Consider the following 10,189-nt stretch of genomic DNA (forward strand, 5'->3'; position numbering starts at 1 on the left):
CACAGTAGGGGAGACACCAAGACGGGGCCTGCAGCGAAGCCAGGAGGGGGTGTGCTGGGACCCTCGCCCCCTTGTGCTACACGGGGCTCAGAAGGGAGCTAGACACCTTTACTGAGCCTCGTGGATACTCTCCAACCTGAAGGAAAGAACGCTGCAAACATTCGTTGCGTTGAAGTAATAGCGGTAGAGGTGGCTTGGTTGTTTTCTTTCTCTTTGTAGATATTTAAGTTTTTAGCTTTAAAAGATAAGGGTGCGTTTTAGACCGTAGCCACGCACTGCTCTCACCTTCAATGTGCACGGCATTTCCTTTACCTCGGTGTCTAGCAAGCATTCAGACCTGCGTTGCCTCACCTGTTGTGAACGTTTTTGTAACAGTCCGAATCAGAATCCAAACAAGGTCCCTGCGTTTCTGTGGTTGACACGTTTTTTGTCTGTTTTGCGGCTGTGGCTCCCCTTGCATCACTCCCATGTTCTCATCTGAGCACACGAGGCCGTTTGTCCTGTCCAGTGGTCTGGTTGGGGTTTTGCAGATGTGCCCCAGTGTGGCGTATGATGGGGTGGGGTCTTCCGTCTCTCGTGTTCGCTGCACATCAGTAATGGGCATCCAGAGGCTGGATCCAATGGCTTCTCTCAGGGCGAGACTGGAGTCGAGAAAGCTCCTTCTCAGGGATGGCTCTTCCAGGTGGCCCTGGCCCTGGTGTCCTGCCCTTCTGTGGCGTCAGCAGCCATTGGCGACCTGGGACCGGATCTGCAGGCTCCTTAGGGGCTACGGGAAGATGGCACTCACTCCCTGCCATCCCCTCGCTCATCTACTGTGGCATTCCGCGGAAGGCGCTGTTCGCCACCTTGTTGGCCTCAGGATCGTGATCGGGGAACGCCGAAGCGCCCACCGCTGGGAACCTCTCACAGGCCTTACAGGAGGCTGGACTCTGGTCCCTGCCGGGCCTGGCCCTCTGGCATGCCCTTTCGTCACCTTTTCATTTGATCGCACATGCAGCCGGGGCCTGCCTCGAGGGGAAGCTTGCCGTGTGCCCGCCCCCTGTCTTGGAAGACCACCTCGAAGTCTGGAGCAGCCAGGAGGGAGGCAGTGAGATGAGCCACCCTGGTCACGCACGTGCTCCGATGTCGCGTTTGCTGTGACGCCGAGCTCCCAGATAGTGACCCCTGTGTGCAACACGGGCTTCACGTCCCAGGCGGGGACACCTGCCTCTGGCCTGCCTTGTGTCCTGAACAGAGCCAGAGCACACCCGTCAGCTCTGGGGACCTGTCTGGGCTGCAGTCCTGTAAGTGACTCCCAGCTTTCCGCCAGGTTCCTCCAAGGCTGCAGCCAGACTCCCGCCTGCGTTTGGTCGTCCCTCGCAGTTCATGATGGCCTCAGCCTTTCCTTGCCTGTCGCGATACATCTGGAGGACGGGTCTGTCACTGTGCTGCCCGGTGTGAGTCTGCCTGTGTGTTCTTGTGGTTGGACTGGAGTGAGGCACCCTCCCACTGTAGCGTGCCTGGGTTCCACGTGCCACAGGCTCGGTGACCCATGTGGTGGCTGGGCGGTGCCTGCCGAGCTTCCCCACTGTGGGCTGCCTGCTTGCTTTAGTGGCTTTTTACCTTCAGATAGGTGCTTTGAAGCCCTTTGCAGAACTTGGGTCCGAGCCCACCCTCACGTCTGACTCTGGCCACAGGTTGCGAGGGTCCTCAAACCCACTCAGGTTTGGTGACGCTCTGGAAGGCTTGGGAATGCAGTGAGGGCTGGCATTCGCAGTGAGGGGACAGGAGGGCCAGCCAGGGGAAGCGGCGCCACCTCTGGCAGGGAGCACACGGAATGGCTGGGATCCTGCGAGGCTGCTGTCCAGCGTTCTGACAGGCTCAGCTGTTAGATGAGCTTCCCCTCGCCCACCCACCAAGACCTGCGCCCACCGTGAGCACAGCCTGAGCTGCCCGAGCCCAGATCCATGGCAGGTCCTGCTCAGCAGGGTCTGAGGACCCCTCCCTGGAGCTAGAGACAAAGCCAGATGCCTCCCGGGCCAGCAAGCCTTTGACCTGCACAGCGGGCACATGAGTGCCTATCCGGAGAGTCTGCCGTGCTGCTGCGGGGTCGTCTTCCCGCAGCTCTGTCCGTTAGGTAACTGAGGCGGGGCCGCCCTTGCCTCCCGGCACATGCGTGCAGCTGGACGGCCCGGCCCGGAGCATTTCCATCAGCTAGGTTGTGGTCAGCACTGCACTGTGAGCGCGACTTTCTCTCCTAAGGAACGTACTGATGGCACAAGTGCACATAGCAGCAGTGGGTGTCCTTGCTCTAGGGCTTCGGAGCTTTAGGAGAGGTGGGGGTGAGAGAGCGCCGTGGGGGGTCACGCTGCAACCCCTTCTCTGTCTGCCTGCTGGGACGCGAGGCCCTTCCCTGGTGCAGTTTTTAGGCCAGGACTTGAATTGCATGCGGCCTTGTGGGGTCCAACCCCTTAGCCACTACAGCAGCTGGTTTGATTATGATCAATATTAGTATTTATTCTGTTGCTTGGATTCTTAGAGCCTGGGCTAGCCAAGCGGCATGGTGGCTAAGGTGCTGGACCTCACATAGGTAATGGATTGGTTTGAGTCTCAGATCCAATGACTTAAAATCACACTGAGTGTAGGTGCATGTGTGCCCAGAACCCTGAGGAGAAAAGAAGAGAAGGGACTGCAGTGAGGACATCCCCCAGGGGTTGATTTCTCACCTGGTGCATGCACCCTATGGCAAACTTAATTTTTCTAGCTTTGGCCATTGGGAGCTCCTTTAGTTGAATTCTTGTACCCTTTAACGTATGCTATCCTGGGGCCAGCTGGTGTGGTGGTGTGTTAAGGTGCTGGATCCCACGTGGCTGACTGAGTGGTTCAGGTTCTCAACCCAGCGGCTTGAAAAAGATGCGGAGTGCGTGTGTGTGCATGCCCAAAACCTGGAGAGGAGAATGGAGGGGCCGGGCTTGCAGCATGGTTGTCCCCCTGGGCGGTGTTTTTCTGTCTCCAGCAAGTACACGTATAGCAAAACATTGAAACAGCCATCCCAAATGGGTTTTCTCTTTCTCCCAGTACTTAACTCGCTGTAGCAGCAGGCTCGTCCCATGCTGCCCTGCCCTACTCCTGGGTCACCCTCTTCTCCCCAGCCCTGCTCCTTTCACTGGGGAGTAGTAAGATCCAGACTGTAGATGCCAGCTGCTCTTACTGCCCAGGTGTCACTGCTCGGACAGTGGGCAGTGCTTGGACATGCACCTGTGCGTAATAACTCATCAACTGTGTTCTGAATTCGGAACGCGTCCAGTTTTAGGAAGGTGATGTGGCGTGAGTGTTAAATTAGCACCCCAATTACTGCAGTCATACTTTCCAGCAAGATACAGTGATCTAAGTGGGCCCAGGTAAGATGGAGACAGCTTCCTACCAGCTCAGGTCCGGTTTGGCTGCTAAATTATTTTTGGCACGAAATTTAGGGGGACGGATTGGGACTTTGGAGCTCTTTGGGTTTCAGGATTGTGATTTAGGGATCACGGCCCTGTAAGTCCAAGAAAGAAGTAGTTGCAGTTTAAGAGGGCCTGCAGGTGGGATTGTGTCATTTGAACACGATCATGACCTCATTGTAAATGTAGCTCCAAGCAGTCCTTAGAACGTGATCTGAAACGAGGCTCTGAAATCCGAGGCTTCCCGGTCTGTTGCTGTTGAGTGTAGAAAATAGAATGTGCCATCTTCATTACTGAGAGTCTCCCTTCGGAATAAACCAAGCATTCCTGGGACCAGCAGATGGCCTAGTGGGTATGTCACTGGACTCCCATGTAGTTGACCATGGTTCAAGTCTCAGACTCAGCAGTTTAAACTCACTCCAGGCGTGTGTGTGTGTGTGTGTGTGTGTGCGCGCGCGCGCGTGCCCAAGATCCTGAGAAGGGAGTGGAGGAGAAGGGATTGCGGTGTGGCTATCCACCCTGGGGGGGTGTCTCGCTTTCTGTCTCTCTGTCTCTGTCTTTCCAATGAGCACGTGCACCCTATAGCAAAAAATTCTTTTAAAAAAATAGTGAAAAAATCACAGCAAATATCAGTAAGTAGATAAATAGATAAATGTGTTTTTTTTTTTTAAGAATAAACCAAGCATTTTTTTCCTAACATGAGAATGTCAATCTTTATTCTTAACAGAGAACAAAATAAGGTCTTGATAAAAAAACCAGTTTGAGAACTCGAAACGGGCTGTGCGTTCCTGCTGTCTGAAGGCAGGGGCGTGATGGTGCTCACTGGAGAGTCAGATGTGGGGCACTGGCTGGGACACGGGTACAGTGTCATGGTGACGGGAGTGGGCCTGGCTGCCCTGGTACGAGAGACCGCTTGATCACATGCCGACTGCGTTGTCCGGAAGAGACACGCCCTGTGTGAGAGTTAAAATTAAGACAATAAACAGAAAAACCCTAAGGTGAAGCGTTACATAAGAAATGTAGGGTTCAGGAAAAAGAACGGGACAAAGAGGAGTTTGCCTATTTTTGATTGTGTTTATGTAAAAGCCGCAACAAAACTAAGACTCACCAACATGTACTTGAAAACATGAAGTCAAACAGTTAAAGTGAGCCGACATGATCCGGGGTTGGAGGTGAATGCAGCAGCGTGGGGTGGGGTGGGGGGCGGAAAGCACGCGGCTGCCACAGCTGCCCACGGGGGCTGGCAGGGTGCTGTCCTGGGCCCGATTTCCGGGTCCATGCAGTGCTGTGGCTTAGAGATGGCACTGAAAAGGCAGGGCACTGGGGTGCTGCAGCGGCCTTCTGCGCCCCTAAGAAGCCTTGGCATCGCTGCGGCCAATCTGGAAATACAGAAGAAAAGCAACGAAGTGACGGGGAAGGCAGCGGGAAGCCCATCGCGGAGGTACGGAGCCACGGAGCCACCTGGCCGGTGCTGCTCGTGTGGGACTCCTGGGGCAGCAGCCTCTCTGGGTAGGTGGTAAAACCTCCCTTGCAGTTTCGAGGTGAAACAAGGTGGCACCCACGAAGGGCTCCTGAGCACAGAGGTGAAGCTACTTGCCACGTGTCACCACGGATGGTAGAGAGGGCTGACGCCGGAAGCCAGGTGCACGCTCACGCTGCAGACGTCTTCCTACTCGGGAGGAAGGAGCTAAGTGCCATTAGCTATGGTTTCGAGATGGAGGAGGGACAGATTGCAGAGCCCGGCCCAGCCTGCCGGCATGCACTGTGGCACCCTGCCCGAGAGCGATCTGGGGCCGAAAGTGGGCCCGCGGGAGACGGCCCTGCGGCCCGAGCAGTCTTACCTGGAAGAAAGGACGTAAGTACCCCCAGGCAGTGGGAGTAGACTGGTCAGGTGTAGCCACACGGCCAGTTGGAGTACTTCCAACAACATGCATGAGTGCCCAGGAAAACCGAGAGCTTCGCTGTTCATGCACGTGGCCGGTCGGTGAGCCGTGGAAGAGGCAGCATGCCCAGAGGCCCACGGGGCGTGGCGCGCGCACAGGTGGAGCGTGCACTGTGCACACCGTCCTGGGCTCTGGGAAATGTGCGCTTCCCACGAACAGCCTGGTAGGGAAGAATGCCCCTGAAAGGGCTGCAGGCTAGTGACTTCTGCAAGTCCGGGTGGACACCCTAACTGCGACACCAGCGGTTGGCATTATGGCTACATCACTGGGCTCCCATGTAGTTGACCGCAGTTCAAGTCCCAGATCTGTCAGCTTAAGCTCATGCCAAGCACGTGTGCGTGCATGCCCAAGATCCGAGAAGAGAATGGAGAAGGGATTGCGGCGTGGCCCCCTGATTTCAGGCTTTCTGTCTGTCTCTTTCTGGCAAGTGCATGTGCCCTATAGCAAACCCCCCACACACCCAAAAAAGACACCGTGAGCATGCAGCACTGCTCCTCCCCTTGGCTAAGCAGGGTTTACTTGGGTAGCTTGAGAGTGCGTTAATGGAGGGACAGCTGTGGATGGGGTCATCTCAGAAGCAAGTCAGTGAAGAACTCTCGCAGCAGAGCCTTGATTTGCAAAATTGGTACTCCTCGCTGATGAGGTAGGGGTGGCGTGAGGGTTCTGTGGCCCCGGCCACTGGCCAATGCTGCGCTGATGACAGCGCCCCAAGGGTGTGCCGTGAGCTGTCCTGCAGGGCCTCACCGTTGGAATAAACAGGAGAGAGGAGGTAGGGCCGTCGGGAGGAGAAAGATGCAACTTACAGTGGTTTCACCGCTGTAGGGGACCCTAAAGAATCCCCCGAGAAATAGGTAACACTTGGAGATGTGTAAGTGGCTGCCTGTGAACAGACAGTCCCGCTGGGGGGGTCCTATGGGCGGTCTGCAGGGGCAGTCTGTGATGAAACTGGGACAGGAAATTGAGTGCTCCCTGCTGGGTGGCTCCTCCCCTTCCCTAAGTCAGGGACAAAACAGAAGGACAGACAGACACCCTGCTTGCATTTGGGGGTGAGGGGCGGGGAGGGCAGGAGCAGCTGGTGAAAGGCCAGTGGACCAGTTGGTGGGTGTGAGCAGGAGAACCAAGCCAGGGCCTCAGAAGGGGACACCTGAAGGAGTGAGAGGGAGCGCCCGCTGGGGAAAGGGCTCCTGTACCCAGGGGGCAGAGGTGAAGCACCCAGAGGCTGTTGCCTAGGGAGGACTGGCCCAGGAGATGGCGGAGCTGAGCAGGACCCACTGCCCGGGGCCTGGGCCGTGGCTAGACACTGGCCTCAGCCCGATGGAGTCAAGGGTGTGAGGATGGGTTCCCAGACGGGAGGGTCGGCTGTTGCTTTGAGAAGCTCATTGTCATTGTGGGAGGCAGGCTGGCAAGGACAACAGGAGGTCCTCAGTCCCCAGGGGCAGGGAGCAGGAGAGGTGAGTGTGACTGCAGGGGTCGGTGATATTGGTGACCCTGGGGTGTGAGGAGAAGGGGGAAGCCCGGGAGCTTTGCGGGCCTCGGGGAGAGCCTGTGGGCAGGGCCTCTGCTAAAAGGCACCAGGCACAGAGGGCATGTGGCTGCCACGGGCCTGCCCCAGGGCACCCGTCTGCTGCACTTACTGCGGTGCAGCGAGGTGAGGCACACAGTGGCAGGGCGCTGTGCTGGTTCCAGCCACCGGCCAGCTGCCCTGGGCCCGGCCTGCTCGCACTGCCCTGGCCGTCCAGGCTGTCCAGCAGGGTGCTGACCCCGCAGCGACCATGCAGAGATGCTCGTGAACGGGCGCTGGGACAGCACCTCCTACTGCCAATCCAGTCCAGTTAAGAGCTGCTCTGGGACCAGCAGATGGAGTAATGGCTATGTCGCTGGGCTCTCGGTGTCGACCGCGGTTTGAGACCCGCACCCGGTGGCTTAAAGCTCAGGCTGGGCACATGTGCATGCGTGCCCTACGTCTCTAAGAGGAGAACGGAGAGAGATTGCAGCCCCCCGGGGTGAGTGCTTGCTTTCTGTTTCTCATCTTACCTCTTCAGTGAGCTCACGTGCCGTATAGCAGAAGTTTCTAAAATAAAAGCTGCCGAACCCGCGTGGTGTCTCAAGGCACCTGTGTGCTGTGGCCCTCGGCCCTTGGCCTGCCATCCCGATGGTGCTCACGGCAGCGGGGCGGGGGCGCCGGGAGGCAGGCAGAGCCAAGCCCATGGGCCACAGGCAGACGGCACCCAGCCCTCCTGAGCTTTCCTCCCCCCCACACACAGAAGACTGTCTCACCTGCCACACGTCCAGTGGGCGGGAGTCCAAGCAGAATGGCAGCTGGCCACCAGCCCTGGACTGGAAGGCTGCAGGACTCAGTGGGCAGTGGGGGCCGGACACAGATGCCCAGCAGACCTTCTCTACGGGGCCCAAAAGACTTTCCCTCAGGAGAGCAGACCCCAGGGGACCTTGTTTCCAGGGGAAGGGCCCTGTGCTCCCAGTCAGCCAGGAGGAGGCCATCAGTGTGATCCAGGGCAGTCGGTCAGACGGGAGCGATGGCTGCTTGCCAGGGGCGTGCTGGTCAGAGGCCCCACGGGGACCGGCTCAGGTAGAAAGGATGGCCAGGTGGCTAACAGGTGGCACAGTGGGTATTCCTGTGTATAACAGTGTGTCTGTCAGGCTGAGGGGAAAAGGTGAATAGAGTGGCCCGAAAAGCAGTGAGCCGTCCAGTCGCTGCAGCCCTGTGGAGCCGGTGCGAGGCTTGCTAAAACAGCCCGGTCTGGGCCAGGAACACTCAATTCTTGCCATTTCGATCGGTTCCTTTGAAAACCCCCCAAGGCTGAGCGTATCTGTGAGGTCAGGACCACCGTATTTTATAAAAGCCAACCAGTGACGTGAGGGAGCCGGACAGAACCAGTCTCAGACTTGGCAGCCTGCCGAAGTTCCCAGGGCCGTCACCGAGGGCGGTCTCGGCCCCAGGGTGACCTGTGCCCAGCTGCCATGCTAGGGAAGCCTGCTGACCAGGTGCCACCAGGTGGAGGCCGCGCTGCTGGGTCTCGTGTGTTGGAACGTGCGGTGCAGTTCTCAGTGTGGCCCTCTGGGTCCCGGCCTGGGTCGGTCCTGCGGACGGCCACACTGCACACCTCCGGGGTGGCCAGCCCGGCGCCCCTGCCTGTGCTGGTGTTGCTCCTCCGTTTTTCAGCCTCAGGCTGCCCTCAAGGAAGGGTGCAAAGTGAGGCAGGCTGTCCTCCCCTGCATGTGAGCAGAGCGGCTGGTCCAGGAGCCCCACGGTGCCCAGCAGAGGCCAGCTGGGCCCATGGTGGGGACGCAGTGTGTCCAGGTCCAGTTGCCGCAGGTATGAGCGTAGAGCCCACCCTGCCCGACCACCCGGCCTGCCTCTGACCCCCGGCCCCAGCCTCTCCCCACATCCCAGCCCATCACCCCACTGGCTTGGGACCAACAGCAGTGCCAGGACACTGGACCGGCCTGTGTCAGGTCCCCCTGCAGCCTGTCTCCCCACACTGAGCCAGGCTGCATTGTGTTGGCGTGGACACTCGGCAGCCTCACCACAGACCCTGTTACCCCTGCAGGGCTGCCGCGGGCTCCCTGGGCTCCCTGGGCTCCCAGGCATGGACTGCCCACAGCACACCAGCTTCATGGCCTCTCTGTGCTAAAAGTGCCCGCCCTTGTCGTTTTTCCTCATTTTCTTCCTACCAAACGGAGCTCCTGCAGCCGAGGCCTGGTCACCTCTAAGCAGGTGTCATCTACAGCCAACCACAGTGACTCCAGGGCCAGGTGCACTTCTTCTTGGGGCTCAGTAGTGAGGGGCTGGGCCAGGGGAGGAGCGAGCTAGGAGGTGAGACTGCTCACTCGTATGCCTGGCCACCTTTTCCTAGTGTCCCTGGATGCTGCCGGTGACCCTGCACTGTCTGAGCCAATGCTTAGCAGAGGGCTCTGGAGTCCAGGAGGGGCTCGGCCGGTTGAGAAGGCCCGTGGGGCACAGTCAGGTCAGAGGGGAGGGGCTGGCCCGGGCCAGGCTGGACTGGAAGGGGCAGAGAGGAGGCTGCCGGGCTCTGGGCTGGAAGGAACTGGGAGCCCAGGGGTTTAGGGGGGGACCCAGGCAGGAAGCTGTGTGTTGACAACAGGGCCACGTGTCCCTTCTTTCAGGTTGGACAGCCCCAGCTTGTGAAGAGATGGACTCCCCAAGGTGGGGGTTGTGGAGGTTGGGCGCTTCCCAAGGAGTAGGCACAGCTGGGGGATCAGGAAGGGGGAGGCAGCTCCAGGGTCGGGGGTCTGTGGGCAGGAAGAGCAGGTGGGGAAGGGAGCAGGGCTTTCCTGAAGCTCCAGGGCGTGCTCTGCTCCAGGCCAGGCCTGGCCACAGCTGGCTGGCTGTGGGAAGTGGGGCAGTAGGGCCAGCACTCACATCCAGGAGGGAAGGGGGTGGGGTGGGGCCCTGGGTGGCCGTGCAGAGACAACGCAGTGGGGTGCTAGACTGAGCACTTGTTCCTGATGAGGGCCCAGCAGCCTCACCATTCTGGGAGACTGTCCATCCCCCAGTCTCTTCCTCCGTCCCTGTCCCTGCTACCTGCTGGTCACATGGTGTGGTCTGGTGAGCACTGAGGGTGGTGGTCGGAGATGGGGCTGGGCACTCCGAGGAGTTCAGGAGCCCCATAGGAGGGAAGTTGGTGTCTGGGCTGACCGAGGGAGGCTCGGTGGGAGTGGGAGGACCTGGGGCCAGGGAACCAGCCGGCCTGCAGCTGGGATCAGTGAGAAGAGGCCTGGGCGCAGGCCCTGGTTCTAGTCACTTCCGCGTCCTCGGCCTCACCCTGTCCTGGAGGGGCGGGCGGG

Source organism: Tupaia chinensis, unplaced genomic scaffold (assembly GCF_000334495.1).
Source record: "Tupaia chinensis unplaced genomic scaffold, TupChi_1.0 Scaffold147500_1, whole genome shotgun sequence".
In the NCBI taxonomy this organism is placed as follows: Eukaryota; Metazoa; Chordata; class Mammalia; order Scandentia; family Tupaiidae; genus Tupaia; species Tupaia belangeri.